This window comes from Pristiophorus japonicus, chromosome 8 (assembly GCF_044704955.1).
Source record: "Pristiophorus japonicus isolate sPriJap1 chromosome 8, sPriJap1.hap1, whole genome shotgun sequence".
In the NCBI taxonomy this organism is placed as follows: Eukaryota; Metazoa; Chordata; class Chondrichthyes; family Pristiophoridae; genus Pristiophorus; species Pristiophorus japonicus.
In genome coordinates, this window is record NC_091984.1 from 199,244,455 (window position 1) to 199,260,462 (window position 16,008).

Consider the following 16,008-nt stretch of genomic DNA (forward strand, 5'->3'; position numbering starts at 1 on the left):
GAAAAATGGTAAGTGCCTGGTAAAATTATTTTAAAATGCCTTTAAAGTGCCTCTTAATGATGTTAATTGGATGGCCCACCGCCCGGTATTGGGTCTGTGAACCGCAGCCAGATCCGGCACTTTGGAAACTTACAAGGAGGCGGGTTCAGGGCGGGATCCTGCCACGATGTCAATCACGGCCATTTTGACAGTGGGCCCGCACTGGCAGTGCTGGTAAGATTCCAGCCAATTCTTGGGTTAGCGGGGTCTGCACGTAGTGAAACACCAAACACAAGTGATTAGCACCAGGTACTGGTGGCAGGGGCAGCCTAGCAGAGAGCTCGCTGGAGGGCAAAGTTCTTTCACAGCTCTGCAGCATTTCATGCACCCAGCTATTAAAAGAAAGTGGCTCAACTCACATAAGAGCTGATTTTAAAATTCATTCAAGGAATGTGGGCGTCGCTGCATCAGCTATTGGAAGGCTTGCCCAGGAGTTCCACCACTATGACTGAGAGTGTGGGAAAGTCCTTGTCTCGCCTCACCTCACATGGCATCAGCACTCTGCAGTCTACCCTGAAGCAGTTGGTCACCTCTAGGGATACTGCAGTCAGGCCCTCACAAAATGAGTCACCATCACCAGCTATGAAAGGCTGTAGTGCACAGGCTCTACCTTAGGGAGATCGATGCATTGAATAGACAGGGGCTTTGGAGAGCCAGATATCCACCTTGGATCGATTGATGGAGCAAATGGATAGCGGCTTTGAAAGAGTCACTCATCATCTGCAGTCTGCTCTCCCGCAGATGAGTAGAAGTGCTGGGTCCCAGGCCCGTGGCACTTGGCATGTGTCGGCCTCTCTCAGGATGTCAGGACAGCTCCTCCATCACCAACTTCTGTCTTAGTGCCAGCATGTCAACTGAAGTGCAGCTGTCGGTAACCAGAACCTTGCAGGCTCGAGCACCTGGAAGTCATCGGCCAAAAGCATCTCAGGAGTCCCCTGCTGAGGAACAGCAGCCTTCCATCAGCTTTGCTGAGGCCACTAGGGCGTTGGGGGGGAGCACCACATATGAGTAGCTGAGTTTGCAAACCTTCTTTTAAGAAAGGCACTGTGGGTTGATCACGGGTGCAAAATGAATGGAAGGCAATTGTTATGTATGCCAATAAATTAATGACCTTTATCACATTTGGCACCTTGGTCTACAGTGTGTTTAATTGCAGCTTCTGAGTCTGCATTGTCGGTATGTAAGTGATATAGAAGTGGTTGAACTGGTTTGGATTTTCTCTAGTGCCGGTTGAAAGATGTGGTGAAGGACATAATGTGGACTGTTCATGCAGAGGGGCTTTGTGTGAGATTCCAGAGCAGGGGATCGGGATGGTCACTGTGGTCATTGAGCAATTTAGCTCATCCTTCACAATTATTGTTGCATGTGTTGAATTGGCTCTTCTACTGCTGTAGCCTCGCCTTGGCCCTGGTCTTCCTCATCTGATGAGGACAGCTGCTGCTGCACCTCCTCCAGATGTAGCCCTCTCTAAAATCACCATAAAAACAAAAAAAAACAAAAGGGGCCTTGCGAATTGTTTGGAGTGTCCCCCAGATCGGGGGGCACTTGATTTAATTTATTATGTTTTCCTCAAAAGAGTTGTAGCCCTCTCTTCCACCGGTACGCTCGCGGCCTTCCGCGAGAGGTGGGCACTGGAGGGACTGGAGTGCATCGTTACCCCCGGCAACCAAATTTTAATTTGATTTTATATGTTTTAAAGTTTAACTTGCTTTAATTGCTGGATTTTTAGTGTCCCCCTCCCCTTTTATAGGGGGCACTTGTAAAATATATGGTTTTAATGCCCCCCCAAAAAAATCACAAAAAACCCCACAAAAAAACAAACAAAAAAAAAAAACATTTATTAGAAAAAGGGGCAGTTAAGTGTCTGGAATGTCCCCCAGTTCGGGGGGGCACTTGATCTAATGTTTATTTTGTTCCCCCCCCCCCAAAAAAGAGTTGTAGCCCTCTCACTGCGAGATTGTGCAGGATGCAGTACAGCAGGATGATTTGAGATATTTTTTGTGGGGCATCTTAAAGAGAGCCTCCCCCAGACCTGTTCGGACACCTGAACCTCTGCTACAGCGGCCCTATAATCATCCTGGTAGTCTCCTGGCTATAATTAGATATGTGCTGCTCCGGTGTTGTGGGATTTCAAAGGGTGGTCACGAGCCATATCTGTGGGGGTATCCCTTGTCCCGCATCTTGCAAAGTTCCTGGGAGGGTCTAATATTATGGGGGGTGGGGGGAGGGCTGTCTTGCAGCATAAATGCCCTCCAAAACATGAACATAATGTACGACAGTGTGAAGAACCCAATAAATAAGCAACCTAATATCCCACAGAATGAACATTAACCTGGCTTTAAACAGTTTTTGGTAAACACGAACTTGTTCATTCACTTCTCAGAGTTCTTCCTTCCTCTGAAAGGTTCATCCAACCCTTCGACAACTGTACAATTTCTCTCACCAAAAGTTCCACCTTTAAACCAATGAGACAACTGTAAAGTCCTTACTCTACAGCATGAAACCACACGAGGTACATTCCAGGGACAAGGCCACCCTGTGACCTTAGCTCTTTATTACGGGACTCCAGAAGTGATGACGCTGCGTGGGACCTCTCTTTATATACCTGTGTGATCAGGTAAGGAGTGTCTCCCACAAGTTCACCCCCTGTGGTCAAGGTGTGCATCTGAGTTGAGTGTATACAGTAATACAGTGGTGTTACATTGTAGTTACAAACATGACATCACCTTCCCCCCTCCCTCTAAAGTCTTACTGGGATCATAGGTTCAGTCTTTCAGGTGGTCTACGCTCCCTTGTGGAGCGCCGCAGTTGGGACTCTGGTTGTTGGACACTGATGTGAGTGTCTGTAACCTGTGGTGATTCCGGCCTGTCCGGGCTGACCTCAGGGACTGTGCATTCTTCCGATTGCTCTTGTTGCACGTTTGCTGGCGGTAGTGTGAGCTCCACCTCATGGTCTTCTTCAGGTTCCTCCGTGTCGACGCTGAACCTTTTTTTTACTTGGTCCAGATGCTTACGGCATATCTGGCCATTGTTGAGTTTTACCACGATGATCCTATTCCCCTCTTTACAATTACAGTACCCTCAAGCCATTTGGGCCCCATCGCGTGGTTGAGGACGAATACAGGATCATTTATTTCTATACGTCTCCCCCTTGAATTACGTTCATGGTACTCATTTTGTGACTTGCGCCTGCCCTCAACTATGTCGGTCAGGACTGGGTGGATGAGGGACAACTGAGTTTTGAGTGTCCGTTTCATGAGTAGCTCTGCGGGTGAGACCTCCGTGAGTGAGTGCGAGCGGGATCTATAGGTCAGCAGGAGGCGCGATAGGCGGCATTGTAGGGAGGGTCCTTGAATCCTAAGCATACCTTACTTAATGATTTGGACCGCACGTTCCGCCTGGCCATTGGAGGCCGGTTTGAACGGCGCAGTCCTGACGTGGTTGATGCCATTGCCCGACATAAACTCCCGTAATTCATAGCTCGTGAAACTCCGGCCATTGTCACTAACCAGGATGTCCGGCAAGCCATGAGTTGCAAAGATCGCACGTAGGCTTTCCACGGTGGTGGATGACGTGCATGAATTTAGGATGATGCACTCGATCCATTTTGAGTACGCACCTACTACAATGAGGAACATCTTCCCCATGAATGGGCCCGCATAGTCAACGTGAATGCGTGACTATGGCTTGGTGGGCCAGGGCCACGGGCTGAGAGGGGCCTCCCTGGGGGCATTACCCAGATGGGCACAGGTCGTGCACCTGCGAACACAGTGTTCCAGGTCTGAATCAATTCCAGGCCACCAAACGTGTGACCGGGCAATGGCCTTCATCATCACAATGCCTGGGTGCTCGCTGTGGAGTTCCCTGATGAATGCCTCCCTGTCCTTCTGGGGCATGACTACCCGGCTGCCCCATAGTAGGCAGTCGGCTTGGATGGAGAGCTCATCCATCCACTTGTGGAACGGTCTGACCTCCTCAGGGCATGCTCCGTGTCCCCAGTCAGGACGCATTTCTTAATCAAGGATAGGAGGGGATCTCTGTTTGTCCAGATTTTGATCTGGCAGGCTGTGATGGGGGAGCCTGCACTGTCAAAGGCATCAACAGCCATGACCATCTCAGCGCTTTGCTCAGCTGCCCCCTCGGTGGTGGACAGTGGGAGCCTGCTGAGCGCACCAGCGCAGTTTTCAGTGCCGGGCCGGTGCCAGATGGAGTCGTCATAAGCAGCTAGCGTGAGGGCCCACCGCTGTATGCGAGCTGATGCGATGGCATTGACAGCCTTGTTGTCTGACAACAGGGATATGAGTGGCTTGTGGTCTGTCTCTAATTCAAACTTCCTACCGAAGAGGTACTGATGCATTTTTTTTACACCATAGACACATGCAAGCGCTTCCTTCTCGACCATCCCATATCCCCATTCTGCTTGAGAGCGCGGCCTGGAGACATAAGCCACAGGTTGTAGCTGACCCTCAGCATTACCCTGCTGCAACACGCACCCAACCCCATAGGACGATGCATCACAAGTCAGAACTAAATGTTTACAGGGGTTGTACAGGGTCAACAACTTGTTTGAACACAGTAGGTTTCGCGCCCGATCAAAAGCCCGTTCCTGACAGTCCCCCCCAAAACCAATCGCAACCCTTACGCAGGAGCACGTGGAGCGGCTCCAACAACGTGCTCAAGTTCGGCAGAAAGTTCCCGAAATAGTTCAACAGTCCCAGGAATGAACGCAGCTCCGATGTGTTGCAGGGTTTGGGTGCTCGTCGAATCGCATCTGTTTTGGATTCGGTGGGCCGAGTCCCATCTGCAGCAACCCTCCTGCCCAGAAACTCAACCTCAAGAGCTAAAAACACACATTTAGACTTCTTGAGTTGCAGGCCTACCCGGTCCAGTCAGCGTAGCACCTCCTCCAGGTTGTGGAAGTGTTCCTTGGTATCTCAACCCATGATGAGGATGTCGTCCTGGAATACGATCGTTCCCGGAATGGATTTAAGCAGGCTTTCCATGTTACGTTGAAAAATCGCGGCCGCTGATTGCATATAACAGGTGCCCGTTTGGCATTCAAACAGTCCCTTGTGCGTGGTGATGGTGGTCAGTAGTTTGGATTAGTCGGCCAGTTCCTGGGTCATATCGGCTGAAGTGAGGTCCAACTTGGTGACAGCTTGCCGCCTGCCAGCGTGGCGAAGAGGTCCTCCACTCTTGGGAGCAGGTATTGGTCTTGTAGGGACACCCGATTGATGGTGGCCTTGTAATCGCCACAGATCCTGACAGAGCCATCCGCTTTTAGACGGGAACGATGGGGCTCGCTCAGTCGTTGAATTCAACAGGCAACAGCTGGTCCAATTCGCTCTCGATTTTTTTTCCGCATCACGTACTGTACCGCTCTGGCTTTGAGGTGCACTGGCCTAGCATCCGGGGTGATGTGTATCACAACTTTGGTGCCTTTGAAAGTCCCGATGCCCGGTTGAAATAATGATTCGAATTGTTGTAGGACTTGTGAGCACGAACTTCGCTCCACCAAGGACATTGCGTGAACATCCCCCCATTTCCAGTTCGTCTCGGCTAACCAGCTCTTCCCCAACAGTGCGGGACCATTGCCTGGGACAATCCAGAGTGGCAGCCGATTCTCTGACCCATTGTGTGTGACGGCCATCATTGCACTGCCTAGCACCGGAATGATTTGCTTGGTGTAAGTCCGTAATTTTGTCTCAATACGTTCTAATTTGGGTCTACTGGCTTTGAGTGGCCATAGCTTCTCGAATTGCTGAACACCCATGCGTGACTGGCTGGCCCCAGTGTCCAGCTCCATGCGTACTGGGATACCATTCAACAAAACCCTCATCATCATTGGTGGCGTTTTGGTGTATGAACTATGAATATTCGCCGCATGGACCCGCTGAACCTCGGTGTCCATCGATTTGCCCCAAAAGTCATCCTGCCTCACAGAACCCTCTTCTGGTCCATCTGTCTCATATCAGTCTGGTTGCAGGTTTTCTACACATTCGAGCTAAATGACCACTGAGATTGCATTTTCTGCAGACAAAATGTTGGAATCTGCAAGATCTGGCTGAGTGTTTTCCCCCACACCTCCAGCATGAGCTAAAGTTTCCATTGTTGGGGACAAAGGGACTATGGCCAGGAATTCCGTGCTGACTGTCCCTTTGACTGCTTTTAAGTACCCTATTAGTGGGTGTCAATGTCCCCATCCCGGGCCGCATTGTCCACTGTGATGGCGTCAACGTCCGTTCAGCCTGCCATTGTCTCTGCTGAGATCCTGCTCTGGGATCTATTGCTGCCTGGTAAATGTCGGACTGCCCCTGCCTGCCTGCGGGGCTCTGAGTAACATTTATGATGTTGACTCCCTGATCCATCGCTGTGTTAGAGGCAGAATTGTGCGTGTAAATCATTTTCGTCTCTTCCTCCCCCGCCATGAAAGTTTGAGCTAACAACGCTGCCGCTTCCAAGGTCAAGTCCTTGGTCTCAATTAACTTGCGAAAAATTTCCACATGACCGATACCCTCGATGAAGAAGTCCCTTAGCATCTCCCCCCTGCAGGCGCCTGTGAACTTACAGCGGCTGGCCAAATGCCGGAGGTCCGCTACAAAGTCTGTTTTGTTCTGTCCTTCACGACGTCGGTGGGTGTGGTATCTGTGTCGAGTCATGTGTATGCTGCTCGGCGGTTTGAGGTGCTCCACAATTAATTTGTTGAGCTCTTCAAAGGTTTTGTCCGACGGCTTTTCGGGTGCCAGTGAGTCCTTCATGAGCGCATAAGTCTTTGGCCCGCAACTGGTCAGGAGGTGAGCCCGTCGCTTGTCGGCCGCTGCATCCCTAGCCAGTCTTTAGTAACAAAGCTTTGCTGAAGCCTCGTGACAAAATCGTCCCAGTCTTCCCCAACACAGTACCATACCTCTGTGCTACCGGTGGCCATTCTTGTGGGTCGTGAATTCCCATTTCTCGTCGCCAATGTAAAGTCCTTACTTTACAGCATGAAACCACACGAGGCACATTCCAGGGACAAAGCCACCCTGTGACCTTAGCTCTTTATTACAGAACTCCAGAAGTGATGACCCTGCGTGGGACCTCCCTTTATATACCTGTGTGATCAGGTAAGGAGTGTCTCCCACAAGTTCATCCCCTGTGTTCAAGGTGTGCATCTGAGTTGAGTGTATACAGTAATACAGTGGTGTTACATTGTAGTTACAAACATGACAACAACCACTTTACGTTTCAATCAATTTGGCAGTGCACACAGTAACCTAATGTTAATCAAAAATTACTTTATATTCTTCATGCTTCTTTTCTTATCCTGTTAACTTCCAAACCTATGATTTGACACACTGAATTGCCTTCCCCTCCATTACATTGCATCAAGTGTGGCTTGAAACTGCAGTTAAATCAGACCTTTTTAATGGACTGCACTCATCCAGACACCACAATTTTTAAAAAATAGAGTAATATTACTGCCACTTGCTGTTTAAGTAATTGCAGGCATTCAGCTCTGTGGACAAAGCATAAGAGGCAACAAGGTAGTGTAATGCGGATCATTTAATTTAAAATGTGAAATACACAATTCTTACTGAAAGCAGCAGAATGGCTCCTGAATGGTTCACTGGCATTGCTGGCCCTCATCACCCATTGTGCGATCCCAATTTAAAATCGGGTCAGAGTCCGAATGCTGTCATCTGCAGCGAGGGCCTGACAAAACCTGGTAAAGCCTGATAAAATGGTAGCGGGCGTTGACGTCATAGGATCCTGATTTGCATGTATTATGAGACTCAGGATTGGCGCCATGGCTACCTAAAAAAAGGGCCCAGTTAAAGTGGTGACGGTGGGCAAAAAGCAAGGGAAAACGGGGTGTAAATTTTCAGAGAAAATCCCTTCCTGCAGTACATATTCTTTGACTTCCTAATACGCGCAATGCATTTTACATTTTAACCTGATATGTTCATCGTACTGTAATCTTTACTACATTCTGTAACATTTCTCTGAGTACAGAGTTTTCTGCTCACATATCTCTGATCATCACTTAACTTCATCTCCATATCAGATCTGTACAGCTACTTTACAACAATATTCTCCCTTTACTTGTTGCCCTTTTGCAAGTCAGGAATTTTTTCTCACCCTCCTTCCAGCCCCGCACAGTAGTCAACCTCAAGTCCAGCTGATCTATGGTGCATGGTTATGCAGTTTACCTCTACAGCATGTTTGTGGGCAGTGTTGTCTGACTGGAAAAGTCCTCCTTTTTCTTCATTATATAATTAACAAGGGCATCCATGGCCCAGTCAGTGACATGGCTTCACCAACCTATCGCTGAACCATTTCTCCAAAATTGTGCTCGCTTATCTAGATTCACCAAGTTTTTACTCATTTATATCAGTTAAGCCGCTTATTGGTTCTATCTTAATTGATCAGAGTTGCTAACATAATCATAATGCATAAAATCTCCAGTAGGAAAATCACATGCAGCACCATTCTGACTGGGTTATCAGAACCATTAAAGAAGGATGTTAATCACCTTTGAGAAAAAGGACCATGGTGACTGTGTTTGGGATGAGGTTTAATGTATTGATCGATCTTACCAAGCTGTTAAATCACAAGTGTTGCTATTGCAGCGTGAGTGATTTTGTTGAAGTGGTTTATGGTGCCTATAACACAGTCAATTTTGTTTCTGTTTCTATCTAAATATTGGCCCAGAAATCCCGTTTTTTCCTTCCCGCGGGCGTTCAAATGGAATATAGAGAAAAGATGCACACCGACCTGAAGCTGCTGCGGCCATGAGGGATCCCGGTCCAGAGGCCTCTCCTGACTGCGCGTCGCAGCGCGTGCACGTCGGGACGTGTGCAGGCCTGGAGCTGGAGTCACATGGCTCTGGGCAGCCAATCAGTTACAGTATATTCTCACTCATAATAATGGGCACTCCGTAAGTTGGAATTCCCATTATTATGAATGAGAAACAGCCCCCAAAATAATAAAAAAAGATAGAAAAAATGCACAACATATTTTTATTAATTTAAATTAAAGTTATTTATGTATTTAAAAAATATATATTTTCCCGATTTTTAAAAAAGTTGGTTTAATTATGCTTTAAAATAAACTTACCATAGTGGGGAGGGTTGTTAACAATAAAATGGGTTTTTATAACTTTATTTTAAAATGTTTTTGTGTATTTTAAAACTCTTATGCCTGTAAAAGTAGACTATGCGCCTGCTTTTATCAGACGCAAGAGTTTTGAGGACATTTGCTGCGCAAGATATGGGTAAATCCCGCAATCTTGCCCTTGCAAATGTCCTCGCTCCCGATATGCGCGAGATATGTCAAGCCAGAAACTTGACAGATCGGAAAAGCCGGTTTTCAGCGCATGCGCATTGTGCGCTGAAAACCGGCTTTACCGATGCCTTCCCGGGTCCATAGAAACTCCTTACGAACCCAGGGAGGCTGGAATTTCAACGCCGTTATTTTACTGCTAAGTGACAAAGCTAACGTTCATTGTTCTCCAGAGTTGCTATGTGATAAGAAAATGCACATAACATCTGCAGTCCCAGAACCAATGCTTCTTTCTGTACCTTCTCTTTTAGATTTACTGAGATTACTCCTGACCAGCTCAAGAAATACATGTACCCACTTTAAAAACAGTCAGGTTTAAGTGAAAATAAAATACACTTATTTATTGTAAGCATATACTTCAGGTATTTGGAAAGAGGTAAAAAAGATATTTTAACATTACTGTTGCTGCCCTGTGTGTATCTCAGTGGCTAATTGTACTTTAATTATCCAATGCATTTTTGAAATGAAAATAAACAAAAATAATTGCAGATTTTTTTCATTCTAGATTTTCTTGGCAGGTTCTGTGATTATTAGTGAGAACATTGCTGAAAGATGTGAGTAGCTATTCTACGAGTCAGGATTTTTCCTCACGAGAATGCATTCAAATTAGTTTGATCAAGATTTATTTTCATTACATTTGATGAACTAGTCACTTCGATTTCTATTCTAAGTTCCCCAGAAATTAAAAAGTGCCTTTTAAGATGCACCAATGGACACGAATAATCATGACTACCTGATAGACTAATAAAGAATATCCATGGATATTCATGACTTATCCATAACCAATATAGCCGAACAAACAAGCATTATACAGTCTGTAATTAAGAAGAACATCACAATGAGAATTATTTTTAACTTGCTGCCCTGACATTGTGAATTCAATGGAAATAAAAATCGTTTGGTTTCTTTAATGGGCAGCCAATCTAAAACATCCGGCAGCAATTTGAAAATCTACACCAACATGTACTGGTATAGTGTTCCTATTGTGCAGGAAGCCATCTCAGAATATCTTACATCATCATTGTAGGCAGTCCCTCAAAATCATGGAAACTTGCTTCCACTCTAAAAGTGAGTTCTCAGGTGATTGTACAGTCCAATACCAAAATTGCAGTCTCTACCACAGGTGGGACAGACAGTCGTTGAAGAACAGGGTGAGTGGGAAGACCAGTTTGTCGCACACTCCTTCCGCTACCTGCGCTTGCTTTCTGCATGCTCTCGGCGACAAGACTCGAAGTGCTCAGCGCCCTCCTGGATGCTCTTCCTCCACTTAGGGCTGTCTTTGGCCAGGGACTCCCAGGTGTCGGTGGGGAGATTGCATTTTATCAAGGAGGCTTTGAGGGTGTCCTTGAAACGTTTCCTCTGCCCACCTGGGGCTCGCTTGCCGTGTAGGAATTGCGAGTAAAGCGCTTGCTTTGGGAGTCTTGTGTCAGGCATGCGAACAATGTGGCCTGCCCAATGGAGCTGGCCGAGTGTGATCAGTGCCTCAATGCTGGGAATGTTGGCCTGATCGAGGACGTTAATGTTGATGTGTTACATCTTACAATAGGAAGGTAAAGGATACCTTGGACCCAGGCACGATGAAATGGGAGAGGAAAAGAGAGATGAGGATACATGACGCAAAGATATGTTCGAAGAGGAGGGTTTTGAGGAGATTCTTGAAAGCAGGTGGAGGGAACTAGGTAGACAATTCCAGAAGGCAGGGGTATAATGCCGGAACAAACAGCAACTGATATTGGAGTGGAGGGAACAAGGGACAAGACGTCTAAAACTCCAGGAGCAGAGCATGCATGCTGGGATTGAAGAGAGGAGGAGTTTTCTAAGGGATGGTGGGGCGAGGCCATGGAGAGATTTGAAAACAAGGGTGGGAATTTTAAAATCAGCACCAGAGTCATAGGAAAGCTGTGGAATTTTGATGGGATGAGTTGATCGAAATGTGGGTTATGCCGTTTTACATGAGTTGAAGCTCGAAGGATATTGGAGAAGTCCAGTCTTAAGGTGATAAAAGTTGGACGAGGGTTTCTGTGACAGAAGGGGAGAGATGAGGTGGAGATGAGCAATGTTGCAAGCATGGAAAAAGGTGATGTGGGTAATTAAAAAAAAAGATCTGTGAAATTGTAATTGAAATTGAACACGTGGGAATTTGGTGAAGAAATGCATACTTTGTCAAATGCTGATAGTTATCTAGAAACAGCGCCAGACTACTTTTCGCCACTAATACCAACTTCCTCAGTCCCCCACTCCCCTCAACCCTACCTCCCCCTACCCTACCTCTGTGGCTCAGCAAGTAGCACTCTTGCCTCTGGGGCAGAATGTTGTGGGTTCAAGCCCCACTCCAGTGACTTGAGCACAAAAATCTAGGTTGACACTCCAGTGAAGTACTGAGGGAGTGCTGCAGTCTTTCGGATGAGATGTTAAACCGAGGCCCCATCTACTCTCTCAAGTGGATGTAAAAGATCCCATGGCACTATTTTGAAGAAGAGCAGGGGAGTTATCCCCAGTGTCCTGGCCAATATTTATCCCTCAATCAAGATAACAAAAACAGATTATCTGATCATTAACACATTGATATTTGTGGGAGCTTGCTTATGTGCAAATTGGCTTCGCGTTTCCTACATTACAACAGTGATTACACTGTAAAAGTACTTAAGCAAAATACTGCGGATGATGGAACCTGAAATAAAAACAGAAAACGCTGGAAATCTCAGCGGGTCAGGCAGCATCTGTGGAGAGAAAAAGAGTTAATGTTTCAGGTCGATGACCCTTCGTCAGAAGTACTCTAAAAGTACTTCATTGGTTGTAGAGCGCTTTGAGACGTCCGGTGGTTGTGAAAGGCACTATATAAATCCAAGCCTTTCTTACTTTCCAGCCCCCACCCCTCTCCCCCCATCCATCCTCACCTTGAACTCAAAAATCAAGGGAACAAGAGACTTAAATCGAGAAATCTGGTTGAACAACTAAAGTCCATAGTGCAGACACCAAGGTTGAAAAGAGTGGATAGGAAGATAAGTTATATTATGAAGTAATATTTGATGACACCAATTGTTTGGTAGTATAAAAGGTACTCTATAGTATTACAGGTTTAATTATTTGCACCAATGTTAGGAGTACTGTACTTTTTACCAACTCACCTAACACGCAATAAGAAATACCACTCAGAATGCCTGGCTTTGAAAACAGCCCAGATTGAGACGCATTTCCCTTCGATGTTTAGTCAGTTCAGAGTACTGCATCTTGGGTAATAAAATGAGACACAGATCATCTTATAAAACCAGCTCTTTTTAGTCAATATAGAATATCAGCAGACATGGAGAAGTCTGGGACCATTGTCCTGACCTCCCATCCAAGAGGAAAAGCTAATGATAAGGGGAAAAATTGGGGGAATCCTAACAACCGTATGACTAATTTCTTTGTTGAATTACTTCCTTAATGCATTTAATCTTATTTTATTCCTGAGTAGCATATGACCTCAATAAATCACTCAATATTCACATCTTTTACCTTATTTTTTTGGGTTGCTTCAACAGGATAAACTGTTTTTTCCTTTGAGTATTTGGAGTGTTAAATTTTTGTGGACTTTCAGAAAAAGTAATAGTTAATTCTATGTCAGTAAAGATTGCATTATATATTGATGTTCTACATGAAACATTTTACATGTCCTCATATATAATTTTGCGTGTGTTGTAATTTTGTCACATAGATAGGATATTCAAAATCTTGGTAACACACAATGACAATTCAACTGTCTCAGCTTCCTGTCATATTCCCCATCTAATTGTTTTCATTCACAAGTCTTGGCTCACCTCTCACCCTGACAACAAAACTCAGCTTCGCTTCAGGAAAGAACCAAAATGCGTCATTGAAAAGCATCTCATTCATGATATGAATTATAATTACTGAGGGCTGGGTGAAACAGAGTTAAATACAATCCTTTGGCACCGAGGATTAATCCAGGCTGGACTGAGGAGATAAAATGTCTTCTTTCCTCGTAAGAGGCATTCAGAAAGGCGTATATGGCTGCATTGCATGTGTGAAAACACATCTGGATAGTCTCAAACCAGTTTCCACTGGGCTTGAGTGGACAGGTGAAATCCATTCACAACTCAGATCCAATTAGTGCTGCAGTGGCAGTTTCATTCATACAGCATAGGTTCAAAGTAGTGAAAATCAAATTTAGGAATGATATAAGAGAGTTCTTCATGCAAAAAGTAATCAACTTTGAGATAGGGTAGTTGAGGCAAAAATCCTACAATGTAGGTTCAATTGTGTTCCTAACACAGATGAGACTGCACACAGGGAGGTTAAAGTAACAGTGACCTCAGTCTTTATTAAGCACTCCAGAGTGAGGTACAGGCCTTAGGGGCCAGCTTATATACAGTGTTCCCAAGGGATGCTGGGATCCCTTGGGACTTCAGGGGATGCGCTCCCTGGTGGCGGAATATGGGGGTGCATGCTTTACAGATACACAACAGGTTCTTCCTGCATGGACGAACAACAATGGGCCAACTGGCCACCTTCATCGATATCTTCCTGGTGAACTTGCAATCTGGGTTCAGTTCATATATGGATTAACAGAGCAGGTTCGTTCCTATTGATGTGGCGATCTGTTTTTTGATTACTGTGCATGTACATACCTTCTGTGACTTCCATGTATACCCGGACATTATTTTTTTTTAAATTTGAGTATCAGTAGCTGCAATGAGAAGGGACAATGGAGACTAATAGCATAGTTTAGATTTCCGGTTCAATCTGACTTCATTTGACCATTACAATGTGATATTAAAGAGGTCATAAATGAAAATAGTACAGTAAGGAGGTACTCTCGATGGGTTGGAAGGCTTGGAATCAAGACACATTGTTGGGGGAGTTGGGAGAGAGCTTTACCCTTCAAATAATCTGTGAGGAATCCTTGATCTTACCAGTGGTTAGAAGTTGGGTGTGGGGTTGGAGGGGCGTGGGGTGGGGGGCGGCAGCAGTGGGGTGCAAAGTGCATTCGCTTTCAGCAAGCGCAGCTCAAAATTCATACCAAAATAGAACAGAAAATCTCAATAGGAAGAGAAGTAAAAAGAACCCAATAGTAAAAGTTGGCATTGCTACATGAATATATGAATCTATGTGAATTAAACAGCAGTTAGTCTGCACAGTAGTTTATGAAGTTAAAACAAAATGAAATATTGCAGATTTTATATAAACCAACAGCTCCTTAAGAATGAATGTTAGACAGCAATACAATCTGAAGACTTACAGATGCCATCACAATCTTGTAGCACACTCCCAGCCAATTCTATGGGGTGAATCTTGACTTTGTGCAATAGTGTAACATAGGTGATAGTGAGTCAGCAGCATGTTTTACATCTCTCCCGATTTTTATTTCCACTGATCTCCCTACAAGACTGCATTGCACGATAAGGGGAACTTACAGGTGATGGTGTTCCCTTGCCCTTGTCCTTCTAGATGGTAGAGGTCACGGGTTTGGGAGGTGCTTGGCGAGTTGCTGTAGTGCATCTTGTATCAATATCATTATAGGCGGTCCCTCGAACGAGGATGAGTTGCTTTCACACCAAAAGGGATGAGTTCACAGATGTTTCAATGGAGGACCCGATATTCCAGTCCTGAACTCCAGGGGTGGAAGATGCCAGTGTGTGGATTTTTTTAACGTGTGATGACCATTGCACATCAGCCATCCACGGGCTTGACAGAGCAAGGTCTTTATCCAGTGGCAAGGGTAAACCAGAACAACTGGAGACCTGCTCTGCTGCACCAGACCTATTGCGCACACATATCACAGTGTAGGCAGGACGGTGCTGCCCCTGGGCCCTCGACTCTTCTGGTCTCCGCACCCTCATTTGTCACATCTCCACCACGATCTCTCACTGCGCCTCTGCCACGATCTCTCACCGCTGATCTCTCACCGCTCCTCCGCCACGATCTCTCACTGCTCCTCCGCCACAAGCATTCGCCGTACTTCCGCCACAATCTCTCACTGCACCTCCGCACCTCCACGATGCTGAGAATGACGTGAGTAGCACATTTAGTGAGTTGGTCTTACCACAGGTAAAGGGTCCACAGCCAGATAGGGAATGGAAGACCAACAGGAAGAGCAGTGCAAGGAAGGTAGTGCAGGGATCCCCTGCGGTCATCCCCCTGCAAAACAGATACACCGCTTTGAGTACTGTTGAGGGGGGTGACTCATCAGGGGGGTGCAGCAGCAGCCAAGTTCATGGCACCGTGGCTGGCTCTGCTGCACAGGAGGGCAGGAAAAAGAGTGGGAGAGCGATAGTGATAGGGGATTCAATTGTAAGGGGAATAGATAGGCGTTTCTGCGGCCCCAACTGAGACTCCAGGATGATATGTTGCCTCCCTGGTGCAAGGGTCAAGGATGTCTCGGAGCGGGTGCAGGATATTCTGAAAAGGGAGGGTTAACAGCCAGTTGTCGTGGTGCACATTGGTACCAATGATATAGGTAAAAAACGGGATGAGGTCCTACGAGACGAATTTAAGGAGCTAGGAGCTAAATTAAAAAGCAGGACCTCAAAAGTAGTAATCTCGGGATTGCTACCAGTGCCATGTGCTAGTCAGAGTAGGAATCGCAGGATAGCGCAGATGAATACGTGGCTTGAGCAGTGGTGCAGCAGGGAGGGATTCAAATTC